The sequence below is a fragment of the Arachis hypogaea genome, chromosome 13 (genome assembly GCF_003086295.3).
Source record: "Arachis hypogaea cultivar Tifrunner chromosome 13, arahy.Tifrunner.gnm2.J5K5, whole genome shotgun sequence".
In the NCBI taxonomy this organism is placed as follows: domain Eukaryota; kingdom Viridiplantae; phylum Streptophyta; class Magnoliopsida; order Fabales; family Fabaceae; genus Arachis; species Arachis hypogaea.
The window spans coordinates 42,866,568-42,882,601 of NC_092048.1; the positions used below are offsets into that span (position 1 = coordinate 42,866,568).

Here is a 16,034-nt window from a genome sequence, read left to right on the forward strand (position 1 = left end):
CAGTTTCAGTATGCTAAAGGAAGACAAAATCAGAGTAAGAATTCTCCAGATTTGACTTGTGTGCATTGTGGGCGTTTTCATCTATATGACTCTTTCAAGATTGGTTTAGGTGGTTGCTTCAACTGTGGTTTACCTGGTCATATTGCGAGGGATTGCACTCGTGGGAGGAACCCGAATGCGGGCCAGAGTCAGCATCAAGGACGGGTTTTTGTTGTGAACGCCAAGGATGCTTTTAAGGCGGATCCGTTGATGAGAGGTATATGTCTAATTGGTGATAAAACCTTAGTTGCATTATACTGGAGCTTCGCATTCGTTTATTTCATTTGCTAAGGTTGAGGAACTAGGTTTGAAAGTGTCAGAATTATCATTTGATCTGCACGTGCATACTCCGCATCAGACGGTCATGACTAGGTCAGGCTATAGGCAAGTATGTTTCAAGCTTGAGGGTAGAGACTTTGTGCATGATTTGATCTGTTTACCAATGATTGGGTTAGAGATGATTTTAGGGTTTGATTGGTTGTTAAAGAATCGGGTGTTGTTGGATTGCTTTGAGAGGACAATTCAGTTAATGCCGGAAGGGAAAAATGGGGCAGTGATAGCTGAGGGGTACTACCTGAACTCTGTAATGGTACACTGTAGTAGGGAAGAGTGTCAGGGTTATATTCTATTGGCTGCGAATCCATTAGGTGATGATCAGAACCTCAATCAAATTCCGGTAGTTAGAGACTTTCCGGAGGTATTCCTGGAAGATATCCCTGAGTTTCCACTTCAAAGGGAGATTGAATTTGCGATTAAATTGGCGCTGGGAGCCGGACCAGTGTCGATTGCGCTGTATAGGATGTCTCTGATAGAGCTGGCTGAATTAAAGACTCAGTTGGAAGAGCTTCTAAACAAGAGGTTCATTCGACCGAGTGTTTCCCCATGGGGAGTGCCAGTTTTGTTGGTGAAGAAGAAGGATGGAGGAATGCGACTGTGTGTGGATTACCGACAGTTGAACAAAGTGACGGTAAAGAACAAGTACCCGCTGCCAAGGATAGATGACTTGATGGATCAATTGCAAGGAGCTAGAGTATTTTCCAAGATTGATTTGAGATCCGGTTACCATCAGATAAGGGTGAAAGAGGATGATATCCCTAAAACTACGTTTAGGACACGCTATGGACACTACGAGTTTGCGGTAATGTCTTTTGGGTTAACGAATGCACCTGCTATTTTCATGGATTACATGAACAGAGTCTTTTGTCCCTTTTTGGACAAATTCGTGGTGGTTTTCATATACGATATCTTGGTTTATTCTAAGACAGCAAGGGAGCATGAGGAACACTTGAGGATTGTATTGCAAATCTTGAAGGAGCGGAAATCGTATGCTAAGTTGTCGAAGTGAGAGTTCTAGAAAGAGGAAGTAAAGTTCTTAGGTCATGTGGTAAGCAAAGGAGGAATAGTGGTAGATCCTTCTAAGGTAGAAGCGGTGATGGAATGGAAAAGGCCGACGACGGTGACGGAAGTTAGGAGTTTCTTCGGCTTGGCCAGATATTACTGGAGATTCATTGAAGGATTCTCCCGGATAGCACTGCCGATGACTAAGTTAATACGGAAGGAAGTGCCTTTTGTGTGGACGTTGGAGTGTGAAGAAAGTTTTCAAACTTTGAAGCAGAAGTTAACTTCAGTGCCTGTTCTAATCTTACCAGAATTGCATGAACCGTTTGAAGTGTATTGTGATGTGTCACTGAAGGATTTGGGTTGCGTGTTGATACAACACTGGAATGTGGTGGCTTACGCATCGCGTCAGCTGAGATCGCATGAGGTAAATTACCCAACTTATGACTTGGAATTAGCGGCGATTGTGTTTGCATTGAAGATTTGGAGACACCACTTGTACGGAGTGAGGTTTACGTCTTTTATGATCATAAGAGTCTCAAGTACATCTTTGATCAGAAAGAGCTTAATATGCGTCAGAGGATATGGATGGAGTGGCTAAAGGATTATGATTTTGAACGGAGTTATCAGCCTGGAAAGGCAAATGTGGTAGCAGACGCTTTGAGTCGGAAGTCTTTAACCGTAGCTTGCATGCGAATCAAGGAAGAGGATTTGGTGGATAAGTTTGTGGATCTTAAGCTAGATATTGGTGAAGTTGCCAGAAGAGCTTATTTGAATCAGTTGCAGATTACAAGTACATTTAAAACAGAGATTCAGAGGGCTCAGCAAGATGAGCAAAAGCTTCAGAAATTGTTTCAACCAGTTGGTGAGAAGAGGCTTGGAGAATTCACCAAAGGTGATGAAGGGTTGTGGAGATATAAAGGGAGGATTTGTATACCGGATGTCGGGAGTTTGAGGCAAGACTTGTTATCGGAAGCTCATAACAGTGGATTTTTTATTCATGCCGGAAGTACAAAGATGTACTACGACTTAAAGAAGATGTTCTGGTGGCCTGGGATGAAAGGTGATGTAGCAACAGTGGTATCCAAGTGCCTGATGTGTCAGAAGGTGAAGATAGAGCATAAGAAGCCATCGGGAATGTTACAGCCACTTGAGATTCCTTAGTGGAAGTGGGAAGTAATTACAATGGATTTTGTGACCGGATTACCGAGGACTAGGTCGGGATTTGATGCGGTTTGGGTGATCGTGGATTGCTTAACCAAATCTGCTCATTTTCTGCCTATCCGAGTGAACTATTCTATGGAGGAGTTAGAAAGGTTGTACATCAAAGAGATAGTAAGGTTGCACAGTGTGCCATCGAGCATAGTATCGGACCGTGATCCTCGGTTCACGTCAAGGTTTTGGGGAGCTTTCCAAAGGTCTTTCGGTACAAAACTATGTCTCGGTACTGCATATCATCCGTAAACTAATGGATAGTCAGAGAGGACTATTCAGACGTTGGAAGATATGCTAAGAGCGTGTGTATTGGATCAACCTGGAAGTTGGGACCTTTACATGCCATTGGTGGAGTTTGCGTACAACAATAGCTTTCATGCGAGCATTGGGATGGCTCCGTATCAGGCCTTGTATGGACAGAAGTGCGAATCTCCACTTTATTGGTATGAATCTGGTGAAGCAAGTATTTTGGATCCTGATTTGGTAGCAAAGACTTCTGAGAAGATTAAGAAGATTCGGGAGAGGATTCTAACTGCTCAGAGTCAACAAAAGAGTTATGCAGATCAGAGAAGGAAACCATTAGAATTTGAAGTGGGAGAGCATGTATTTCTGAAGATTACGCCAACAACTGGGTTTGGAAGAGCGATAAAAACTAAGAAGTTGAATCCAAGGTATATAGGACCGTTTGAGATTCTTAGCCGATTCGGGCCGGTGGCGTATCAAGTAGCTTTGCCACCTCATCTGTCTAACTTTCATGACGTATTCCACGTGTCACAACTCTGCAAGTACACGTCGGATGCGGCTCATGTGTTAGGACCTGAGTCGGTTGAGTTGAGGGAGAACTTAACTTTTCAAGTAACACCGGTGCGTATTGACGACACTAGTGTGAAGAAGCTGCGAGGAAAAGAAGTTCAGTTGGTTAAGGTAGCTTGGGAGCGAGCAGGAATTGAAGAGCATACTTGGGAGTTGGAAACCAAGATACGAAAAGATTACCCCGAGCTGTTCCCAAGTAATCACTAAATTTTGAGGGCAAAATTTCTTATTTGGTGGGTGATGCACGGAAAACTTGTCTCTCAACAAATCTCCCTTCGGCAAGTGTACCGAAGTTGTCGTCAAGTAAAAACTCACAATAAAGTGAGGTCGAATCCCACAGGGATTGATTGATCAAGAAACTTTAATTAGAAGAATGTTCTAGTTGAGCGAATCCAGAATTTGGGTTGAGAGTTGCAGAAATTAAAATGGCGGGAATGTAAATAACAGAAAAATAAATGCTAGAATTAAAGAACTAGAAGTAAATGACTGAAAATAAATTGCAGAATTGTAAATGGGAATGGGGGATTTGCTCATAAAAGTAAATGACAGAAATTAAAGAGAATGGGTAAGATCAGAGATGGGGAGTTCATTGGGCTTAGGAGATGTTGCAATTCTCCGGATCAAGTTCATTTTCATCTCTTCCTCAATCAATGCACTCATTGATCTCCTTGGCAATCTTAAGTGATTGAATTACAATTTCTTGCAATTCAATCTCTCAAATCTTGATCAATAGCCAATTCCTTGGTCAATTGCTCATGAGAAGAGATGAAGTATGGTCACTGATTATACCACATGCATTTCCCAAACCAAGTATTGAGAGGGTTATAGTCACATACCCATCCAAACCCAATTTGGTCCAGCATGAGAAAGCATTTCTAGCTTGATCTCTTCATTCCTCTTTCAAGGTTCAAAAGAGATCCAAGTTTGAATAGCTTCTCTTCCAAGATAACTACTCAATTGGATGAAGATCGAAAGCTTTCAAGTAAAATCAAGAGGAAAGATAGAAGAAGAATAATGAAAATTAGTATTGATCCATCAAATTACAACAGAGCTCCCTAACCCAATGAAAGGGGTTTAGTTGTTCATAGCTCTTGAAAATGAAAACAAAGATGGAGAATACATCATAAAACTAGAAATTGCAAAGAAAGTAAAATACAGAGAGTAGTTCCCTTTTTCCCAGCCTCCAGAACTTCTTTACAATTCAAAGCTACTCCTATATATACTACTCTTCTCAGCTTCTAGTTTACTCTTCAAGTCTTGGGCCTTTGGATCTTAAGTTTGAAGCAGTTCTTTTCTTGATTTGGGCTTGGCTTTACTTTCAGAGAGAAAGTGCTAAGTGTGCAGAGACTTCAGCTTAGGACGTTAGGGGTGTTAATATTTAGTGAGAATATAAGTTCGAGAACGTTAGTGACACTTAACATTGTCACTAACGTTCCAATGCACCCCTTTGCCTTACGTTAAAACCTACGTTAACTAGGTTAACGTGGCTTTTAACGTTGCCTTGTTAATCCTTCGAGAACGTTAGTGACACTCAACATTGTCACTAACGTTCCAGTGTGCCCCTTCTTGTTTCACGTTAAAGCCCACGTTAACTAGGTTAACGTGGCTTCTAACGTGGTCCTTGCCAACCTTCGAGAACGTTAGTGACACTCAACATTGTCACTAACGTTCCAATGTGCCCCTGGGTCTCACGTTAGAGTCCACGTTAACTAGGTTAACGTGGCCTCTAACGTGGCCATCTTTAGCCATCCCAACGTTAGTGACAATGTTGAGTGTCACTAACGTTGGCTCATCCTTCATTCCTCATCGTTAGCTTCCACGTTAACTAAGTTAACGTGGAGGTTAACGTGACTCTTGGGGGTTGTGTGGTTGCTTCAACGTTAGTGACAATGTTGAGTGTCACTAGGTTAACGTGGCTTCTAACGTGGCCACTTATGAGTGATTGCCAACGTTAGTGACAATGTTAAGTGTCACTAACGTTGGCTCAACTTCTCTTCTCCACGTTAGAGTTCACGTTAACTTAGTTAACGTGACTCTCTAACGTGGGCATTGATGGCTTTTTGAGAATGTTATTGGCAATCACTTTTCTCATTAATCTTGCAAGTTACCTCCCCTTTTCTTGCTTCCTTTTTGGTCTTGAAATCAAGCAATAAAGTGCATCAAAGCTCTAGTCCAAGTCATGAGTAATGCAACATAATATTTGTCACTAAACTTATGCAAAATCCTCATGAAATTATGTAAAATGCACAATGTATGCTTGAATCAAGGTATAAGTGAATATTTACCCGAAACTAGCTTATTTCCTAAAGAAATGTATGAAACTATCCTAAAAACAGTAAAAAAAAGGTCAGTGAAACTAGCCAAGATGCCCTGGCATCACAACACCAAACTTAAAGCTTGCTTGTCCCTAAGCAAGTACTGGAACAAGAGAATGATGAATGGAATATCTAGAGGAATGAGTCATCCTTGTGGAAGTCATATTACTGATTTTATGGTGGTTTCATGCATAGCAACTTAGGTTCATTCCATTACTGGCTTTCAGACCTTTATCATGTCCCTAAACACTTACTTTGTTTATATCTCATGAGACTTTTATTTATTGATCCTTTTATTGTTATTTCAAGGGTTATTTGTGTTATTTAGGCTAAGTGCTCTGTAAGGGGGCAACTCTTTAAGATAAGCTTTCAGCCAACACTCCCGAACCAGTTGGTTCAAGGTGCTAGGTGTTGAAGCACCCCTAAGGACTTACTCCCTCAAGTCTCTCCCCCATACATACACACCACAGGCATATAGTTTATTTATTTTCTTTTCTTGAGACCTTGGTGTCCAGCACCTCTTTGGGTTACTAAATGCTCTGTAGTGAGGGTTACTCTTGATAGTGGATTTTCAGCTGATAATCCCGGGTTAGTTAACCCAAGTTACCAAGTGATAAAGCACCCCTAAGAGCTTATTCATCCAAGTAGATCCCTCACACAGGAGAACCACAGACACTTCCCTCAAGAGTAAAACCATTGATGCCTAGTCTTATTGCTTACTCTTTTTCTTTTATTCCTTAACTTTGATTGTTCTTTCCCTTTTTCTTATTAGGATCTTCTTATTTAGCTAGTCTCATGGGGATATCCAAAGTCAAGTATTCAGGATAGATAGTTGTCCTCCTAACCTTGTGGTTGAACCAACTTAGCTAACTTATGACTACCCCAAAGATTCATGAATGCACCTCCACATTAGGAACTCTACTCTGGTCTTTTAAAAACCTAATCATTCTCTTCTTCAATTTGATTTAAAAGGGACAAGCTTACAAGAAAGGGAAGTAATGATGCAGTGACATAAAGACTAGTGCACATAGACCTATTCAGAACTTAAAAGACAGAATTTAAAAAGGGTTCAACTAAGAGTAACTATAAATCAGAAGTGCATTCGAGCTTCCAACTTTCAACAATTCTGAGTACAATGGAATTAGGTAACAATACAACCTTCGGTTGATGATCTCTGGTCCCCCTCTCTCTTTGTCATCATCCTAGTTTTTGCTGCTTCGCTTCTTTGGGTGAAGTTGCACCATTTCCTTATAAGATTCTTGCAAGGTTACTGGAAGTTGCTTGTTCCCAAAGCACTTGAGATATAGTTAGCTTACATGTATGCTTGTGCCTCTTGAACTCAATTTGGTGTGTGAACACCAAACTTAGTTCTTTGCCCAGTACAAGACATTGCATATATGCAGAGACCCTCATATCTTGTTATCAATAAAGCAATGATCACCTATAGTCTAACTACATCTAAGTGGTTTCTCTTGATTGGATGGAGCTAGCAATGTTCTTTTGGAGTGGAGTGTAATTCTAACCAATGTCCTTTAGTGGAATACCAAACTTAGAACTACACTATCACTCTTGGATTGTTCTGGTGTGGAATACCAAACTTAGCTCCTTACAATACAGGAGAAACAACTTTGTGATTTTTATTGAAATAAAGATGAAAGTGAAACTACCTGAGGTTGGGTTGCCTCCCAACAGAGCGCTCTTTTATCGTCGCTAGCTCGACGAGTCCTTCATCATGGTGGTTGGTAGTGCTTAAAGTCCTCCCCTCTTGCTGTGGATTTATATCCATTGGTTGGATCAATAATCTCCACATGTTCCAGGGAAAGAACTCTGTTGATAGTGAAGACCTTGGGTAATTGAGATGGCACAGTAGGGAGATTAGGGGGAATATCTGGGAAGTAGGCTGAGACAACTCTATCCCCTGGAGAGAAGTCTTCCGTAGGGATCTTCTTGTTCTTCCACCCTCTTGATACCTTCTTCTTTGTTTCTTTTGAGGTTGCCTTCCCCTTGGTGACCTCTTTTTCAAAAGGAGCTGTGGTGCTGTCTTCACCTGCCTCTAGAGGTTTAGGTTCCTCCAACTTTTCCTTGAGCTGTGGCAATTGCTGTTTTCCTTGTTTGTCAGTTAAGGGGATCTCAGAATGAACTGGCTGTACTTCAGTGCTTGTTTCCTCCTTCAGTGTCTCATTATTATTTGTGCTTAGTTCCTTGTCCTCTTGATCTGTTTCTTGCGAGAGTTTGAAAACATTGAAGCTGAGTCGTTCATCATGGATTCTCAATATTAGCTCCCTTTTCTCTACATCAATAAGTGCTCTGGCCGTAGCTAGGAATGGTCTTCCCAATATGATTGGATGAGTGTGACTCTCTTCCATGTCCAGAATGACAAAGTTTGTTGGGAGAAAGTACTTCCCAACCTTTAGCAACACATTTTCCACCACTCCTATTGCTTGCTTTTGAGTTTTGTCAGCCAGTCTGATAATGACATCTGTGGGCATTATCTCATTGATCTGCAGCCTCTTCACTAGGGATAAGGGCAGTAAGTTGATGCTGGCCCCTAAATCACATAGTGCTCTGTCGAACGTGTTTTCACCTATGGCACAAGGTATATGAAAACTTCCTGGGTCTCTTCTTTTTGTAGGCAACTCAGGTTGAATAAGGGCACTACATTCCTTGTTCATCACTATAGTCTGCCTTCCCTTGAGTGAGCTTTTCCTGGGAAGAAGTTCCTTCATATACTTGATGAATGCAGGCATTTGTTGAATTGCCTTGATGAATGGTATGTTCACATGCAGAGATGCAAACAAGTCTAGGAACCTTGAGTATATTCTTTTTCCCACAGCACCATTGAGCAGTTGAGGGAATGGTGCATAGAGCTTTAGCAGTTCTTGTTGTGAGATTTCTGGTTCTTTGTGATCTCTATCCTCCTCCTTTGTTGAGTTGTCTTCAGGTTGTTTGCACACTTTGCTTTGCTTGTCTTCAATCTCTTGATCACTTGTAGTGACCATTTTGCAGTCTTCCCATCTTACTTTCTTTACTTCTCCCTTGGGGTTTTTCTCCGTGTCACTTGGGAAGCTATCAGTAGGTTTGGGAATCTTCTTAGCTAAATATCCCACCTGGAATTTCAGCTTCCTGATGGTCTCTCCCTGGTTCTTAATATTGGCTCACACCTCCTCTTTGAACACCTTATTTTCTTGAATCTCTTGGCATATTCCTTCAAGTAAGGCTTCAATCTTAGAGAGCTTGTCATCAATTGATGAGTGATTCGGAGCAGACGTGCTGTTTTGGTTTTGATAAGTATGTGGAGAAGTGTTGTTGTGGGGGTGTTGAGATGTCCTCTGGGTGAATTGCTTTTGATCTTGCTCACTTCCCCACCCAAAGTTTGGGTGGTTTCTCCATCCAGGGTTGTAAGTCTTGGAGTATGGATCATAGTTTTTCCTTGGTGAATTCCCAATGTAATTGGCTTGCTCCTGACTCCCCTCTGCTTCTTCATTCATTCCTTCTTGTGTTGTTGACGAAGTGGAGATTGCTGCTACTTGGTTCCTCTCCATCTTCTTGGTGAGGTCAGCCAGTTGCTGGGTAATGAGCTTATTTTGGGCCAACAGAGCATCTACATTGTTTAGCTCCATCACTCCTCTTGTGTTCCCTCTTTCGGAAGCATAGAAGTAGTCGTTTTCTGCTACTGTTTCAATAACATCTATGGCTTCCTCAATGGTTTTTTTCTTGTTCAAGGATCCTCCAGATGAATGGTCTACTGCCTTCTTTGACTCATAAGAGAGCCCTTCATAGAAAATGTGCAACTGCACCCATTCATTGAACATGTCAGGTGGACACCTCCTTGTTAAGTCCTTGAACCTCTCCCATGCTTCATATAGAGTCTCACCATCTTGTTGCCTGAAAGTTTGAACCTCATCTCTCAGCCTATTGATTCGTTGAGGAGGGTAGAATCTTGCTAAGAATTTGTTCACCACATCTTCCCAAGTTGTCAAGCTCTCCCTTGGGAAGGATTCCAGCCACTTGGCTGCCTTGTCCCTGAGTGAGAAGAGAAATAAGAGCAGTCTATAGGCGTCAGGATGAACACCATTAGACTTCACTGTGTCACATATTCTCAGGAAGGTGGTTAAATGTTGATTGGGGTCTTCTTGAACACTTCCTCCAAACGAACAGTTGTTCTGAACAAGGGTGATGAGCTGTGGTTTAAGTTTGAAGTTGTTGGCATGGATTGTTGGCCTTTGGATGCTACTTCCACAATTGCCTGGGTTTGGATTGATGTAAGAGCCCAAAACTCTTCTATCCTCCCTAGCATGATTTGCTCCACCTCCTCTACCATGGTTGTGAGTCTCTTCTTCAAGATGATTTTCCATGTTTTCTTCCATGTTAGGTTCAAAGTATTCCTCAAAGTGTTCCTCCTCTTCTTCAGCACCAACTACATATTTTTCTTTTGCCTCCCTCCTTAGTCTAAGGAAGGTTCTCTCAGGTTCAGAATCAAAGGAAGTTGAAGCCTCGCTTCTTCTCCCTGTCATACAACCAACAAGTACAAGCAAAGAAAATAGGTGCAGACAGTATTTGTGTCAGAGTTATTGTTAGTTGTGGGTGATGCAATATATCAAACAGTTAGTGGTTAGCAAACAGAATTGAAAATAACAAAGAAAAATAAACGAGTAGAGGGAGAAGGGAAGAAGGTTAACTAAAAAAAAAAGTAAATCATTCAAATAGAAAAATAAAATTCACAAAATAAAAATGCTCAATCTAGTGATCTTCCAATTTAATCATTGTTGATGCACAATCAATCCCCGGCAACGGCACCATAAACTTGATGCACGAAAAACTTGTCTCTCAACAAATCTCCCTTCGGCAAGTGTACCGAAGTTGTCGTCAAGTAAAAACTCACAATAGAGTGAGGTCGAATCCCACAGGGATTGATTGATCAAGCAACTTTAATTAGAAGAATGTTCTAGTTGAGCGAATCCAGAATTTGGGTTGAGAGTTGCAGAAATTAAAATGGCGAGAATGTAAATAACAGAAAAGTAAATGCTAGAATTAAAGGACTGGAAGTAAATGACTGAAAATAAATTGCAGAATTATAAATGGGAATGGGGGATTTGCTCATAAAAGTAAATGACAGAAATTAAAGAGAATGGGTAAGATCAGAGATGGGGAGTTCATTGGGCTTAGGAGATGTTGCAATTCTTCGGATCAAGTTCATTTTCATCTCTTCCTCAATCAATGCACTCATTGATCTCCTTGGCAATCTTAAGTGATTGAATTACAATTTCTTGAAATTCAATCTCTCAAATCTTGATCAATAGCCAATTCCTTGGTCAATTGCTCATGAGAAGAGATGAAGTATGGTCACTGATTATACCACATGCATTTCCCAAACCAAGTATTGAGAGGGTTATAGTCACATACCCATCCAAACCCAATTTGGTCTAGCATGAGAAAGCATTTCTAGCTTGATCTCTTCATTCCTCTTTCAAGGTTCAAAAGAGATCCAAGTTTGAATAGCTTCTCTTCCAAGATAACTACTCAATTGGATGAAGATCGAAAGCTTTCAAGTAAAATCAAGAGGAAAGATAGAAGAAGAATAATGAAAATTAGTATTGATCCATCAAATTACAACAGAGCTCCCTAACCCAATGAAAGGGGTTTAGTTGTTCATAGCTCTTGAAAATGAAAACAAAGATGGAGAATACATCATAAAACTAGAAATTGCAAAGAAAGTAAAATACAGAGAGTAGTTCCCTTTTTCCCAGCCTCCAGAACTTCTTTACAATTCAAAGCTACTCCTATATATACTACTCTTCTCAGCTTCTAGTTTACTCTTCAAGTCTTGGGCCTTTGGATCTTAAGTTTGAAGCAGTTCTTTTCTTCATTTGGGCTTGGCTTTACTTTCAGAGAGAAAGTGCTAAGTGGGCAGAGACTTCAGCTTAGGACGTTAGAGGTGTTAATATTTAGTGAGAATATAAGTTTGAGAACGTTAGTGACACTTAACATTGTCACTAACGTTCCAATGCACCCCTTTGCCTTACGTTAAAACCTACGTTAACTAGGTTAACATGGCTTTTAACGTTGCCTTGTTAATCCTTCGAGAACGTTAGTGACACTCAACATTGTCACTAACGTTCCAGTGTGCCCCTTCTTGTTTCACGTTAAAGCCCACGTTAACTAGGTTAACGTGGCTTCTAACGTGGTCCTTGCCAACCTTCAAGAACGTTAGTGACACTCAACATTGTCACTAACGTTCCAATGTGCCCCTGGGTCTCACGTTAGAGTCCACGTTAACTAGGTTAACGTGGCCTCTAACGTGGCCATCTTTAGCCATCCCAACGTTAGTGACAATGTTGAGTGTCACTAACGTTGGCTCATCCTTCATTCCTCATCGTTAGCTTCCACGTTAACTAACTTAACGCGGAGGTTAACGTGACTCTTGGGGGTTGTGTGGTTGCTTCAACGTTAGTGACAATGTTGAGTGTCACTAACGTTGTCGACAACTCTTCATCCTTTACGTTAGTTCCCACGTTAACCAAGTTAACGTGGGAGTTAACGTGGTACTTTACACCATAGGCCAACGTTAGTGACAATGTTGGGTGTCACTAACGTTGGCTTCTCTTCCCCCCTTAACGTTAGAGGCCACGTTAACTAGGTTAACATGGCTTCTAACGTGGCCACTTATAAGTGATTGCCAACGTTAGTGACAATGTTAAGTGTCACTAACGTTGGCTCAACTTCTCTTCTCCACGTTAGAGTTCACGTTAACTTAGTTAACGTGACTCTCTAACGTGGGCATTGATGGCTTTTTGAGAATGTTATTGGCAATCACTTTTCTCATTAATCTTGCAAGTTACCTCCCCTTTTCTTGCTTCCTTTTTGGTCCTGAAATCAAGCAATAAAGTGCATCAAAGCTCTAGTCCAAGTCATGAGTAATGCAACATAATATTTGTCACTAAACTTATGCAAAATCCTCATGAAATTATGTAAAATGCACAATGTATGCTTGAATCAAGGCATAAGTGAATATTTACCTAAAACTAGCTTATTTCCTAAAGAAATGTATGAAACTATCCTAAAAACAGTAAAGAAAAGGTCAGTGAAACTGGCCAAGATGTCCTGGCATCAGTGGGGAGAGTGTAAGAACTGAGCTTAATTAATCATTTAATTAAGTAATTAGTATTGCCCAAATTAGGTTTCGAAAAATTAGAGTGAGAATTTGAGGATTTATAGATGATTTTTGGACTCAGTAAGTTTTTCTGAGTCAGAAAATATGTTTTCTGCGAAAAATCGCGAACTAGCAGTTGAATCGGTTCAAGTCTGCCCGGTGCTGCACGAGAAAAAGTGAAAACAGTCAAAAACCTTAGAAAAATATTAAAAATGGAAATCGGGCATTAATTTTAAAGGTTTTACCCAAAGTTGGGCCAAACGGGCTAAAAATGCTAACGGGTTAGACCGGGCCCAAGTTGGGCCAAAGCCTAACATATAAAAGGGTCCATTATTGAACCCATTCAGCACAAACCACACTCAAACACACACACTTCAGCTAAGAAGGAGAAGAAGAGAAACTCCATTGTCACTATTCACATAGAGCTTCACAAGCTCATATCTTGAGCTACAGAGCTCCCATCGCCGCACCATTTGTGGCTACGCGTTCCTTGTAAAGAGCTCTACAAAACCCACTAAGAAACTGGTAAGAGAATCTTGAATCCCTCTCAGTTCTTCTGTTTAAAATTTTGAGTTTTAGGGCTTTTGATTAAGTGAGGTTTTGTGATTTTTGGGTGTTTAGGTACACTCTAACCTTTGGTTAGCATTGGATTTGACATCCAAAACTGTTGGGCAAGGTAAGAGCTGTTGAAACCCTTGTGAGATCATGATTAAATTGAGCCCTAGGTTGATTAGTCATGATTTATGTGTATTATAGCTTGATTATTGTGAGTTTGGAAGCCTTTGGAATTTGTTGGTGCTTGTTGGAGTGGAATTGGAGGCTTGCTTGTGGTGGAAAACTCAAATTGTGCTCATTTAGGGTTTTTGGCATATTGGGAATCGGTCAAGGTATGGTTTCAGTTTCCTCTATGTAGTATATAATATTCATGGACACTTAAGCTAGTAACCCATAGGATAAGTTTGGATTTATGTGGTTGTTGATGATGGGTGATTGATAATGTATGTTGAATTGATATTGTTATATTGAGAAATAATGATGTTGAGGTATGATGCTTGATGACTTTGAATGATTGTATATTGTTGGATATTGATATAGAGCATGAATGAAGTTGATGATGAGAATTGATAGTGGTAGAATGATTATTGGTGAATGTGTTTGGTGGAGGATTGACTTTGGTATCATATATTTGAGGTTTAATGGTTGATAATGGTATAATATGTTATAAAAGGTATATTTTGATGGAAAATGGAGCTTGGAAAAGTTTTATTTGGTTTTGGTTGGTTCGAGTTGTGAAAATGAGGAAATTGGTGAATTGTGAACTTTTCGTAAAAGTTAGTTTTTGGTGAACTTTGTCTGATCATAACTTATGTCTCAGTTTTCAAAATTGGTTGAAATTTGTTTATAATTAAAATTTATTAAAAACCCTTCGAATCGATATAAAGATTGCAAAATTTAGATTTCTGTAGAGCGAGTTATGATCATTCAAAGTTTGGTGTAAAAATCTGAAATTCTACAAAGTTGTAGAATTTTGTGATTTCTGGTATGTGCGCACGTACAGCCTTGTGCGCATGCACAACCCTGCGAAATTTTAAACATGTACGCACGCACAGACCTGTGCGTACGCACAGGCAGGGGAAGGCTTTCTGTTTACAGCGCTAGCACAACTTGTGCACGCACATAACCAATGAGGATTTACAACCTGTGCGCATGCACAAGTTAGGAAGGGCAGTCTGTTGGAGCCACTAGCACACCTTGTACGAGCGAACAGACCTTGCAAAATTTGGTACCAGTGCGTACGCACACCCCTATGCGTACGCACACTTTTAAAAATCTTCCTGGGCGTGCGCGCGCACACACCTATGCGTACGCACACGCCCTGTTTCTCAAATTTAAATATTTGTTTTCAACTATTTCACCTTCCCAACAAGATTGTAAGCTTCCATGATACCATTTTAAGACTTTTGGACATAATTTTGGATATGAGAACATGGGAAAGAACTTTAGAGATTCAGTTGATGTCATTTTGAAAAATTAGAAAATGGAGGCTTAGGTTTCGGGTGTATTAAGGATGGTTTGATGGCGTGTAAAGAATGATTGATATTTAAGATGAGAACTGATGAACTACTGAGTTCGGAATGGAAATGTAAGTTGACAGTAGTTGAGATGAGTCGAGGACTCTGAATGAAAATGTTGATGTGACAGTGGATGATGTGAGTTGAGTACTCGAATGTGCAATGTTGAATCATTGATGTATTAAAAATGTTTTCTGAAAAACCACCGAACTACTATTTAATACTAAGATTATGAGACGCTATGCACTCAGCAGGGACGGTGGTTAATCCCGCCTATCGAGGTAGCAGCGGCGGCATAAGGATGGTGGTTAATCCCGCTTACGTTGAAATATGAGGTCTGTGGCAAGAGTATCCCGCTTGCATCCCTTCGGATCAATAGAGTGTGCAGGCACAAAATCCTGGACAGTGATCCGAGCACTATATCTCGGGGGTTCCCAATGATGATTCCGAAGGGCGACATCTCCATGGAGGTGTGTTAGGTTGGCAGTTGAACCGACAATGTGATATCACAGCCAATAGGACAGGCATTCATCATGCGCATTTCTATATGTTTGTTTGCTTTGCCGACTTGTAATTGTATGCCTAATTGAATAATATGCCTATTTGCTTACTTGAATTACTTGCCTTATATACTTCTACTTGTGTTTTACTTGCATTGTAATTAATTGTGATTTCTACTGGGATTGAGGAGGTTCGGAAGGCGGTGGCAATGGGATCGCATGGAGGATAGGTTGGTGAAGGCTGTGGGACAACGGTATTTGGTTAGAATAGAAATCCCTTAAGATAGAGTACCTTGTTTAATTATGTTAAGATTTATATATGATTATGCTTTACTGTTTTTAGTTATGCCTTAAGATTGAATCTTGTGATGGATATGAAGTCTAGGATTGCCTTTGGCATCCCGGGGTCTTATATCTTACATCACTGGAGACTGTTACCATACTGAGAACCTCCGGTTCTCATACCATATTTCTGTTGTATTTTTCAGATGTAGGTCGCAATCCACCTCAGTGAGTTGCTTGAATGGTGATAGAAGCGGAGGATCTTGTTACTCTTGGAGTCTTTTTTATTTATTTTGTTATACATCTCTCA

At 40.5% G+C, this 16,034-nt stretch overlaps 1 non-coding gene across 1 annotated transcript; it reads left to right on the forward strand.

Annotated features, from left to right (window-relative positions):
* The first annotated feature begins 9,530 nt into the window (after positions 1-9,530).
* On the forward strand, positions 9,531-9,634 carry LOC112739918 (small nucleolar RNA R71). The gene has a single exon (XR_003170853.1). It is a non-coding gene; the product is annotated as a small nucleolar RNA R71 (small nucleolar RNA).
* The last annotated feature ends 6,400 nt before the right edge of the window (positions 9,635-16,034 follow it).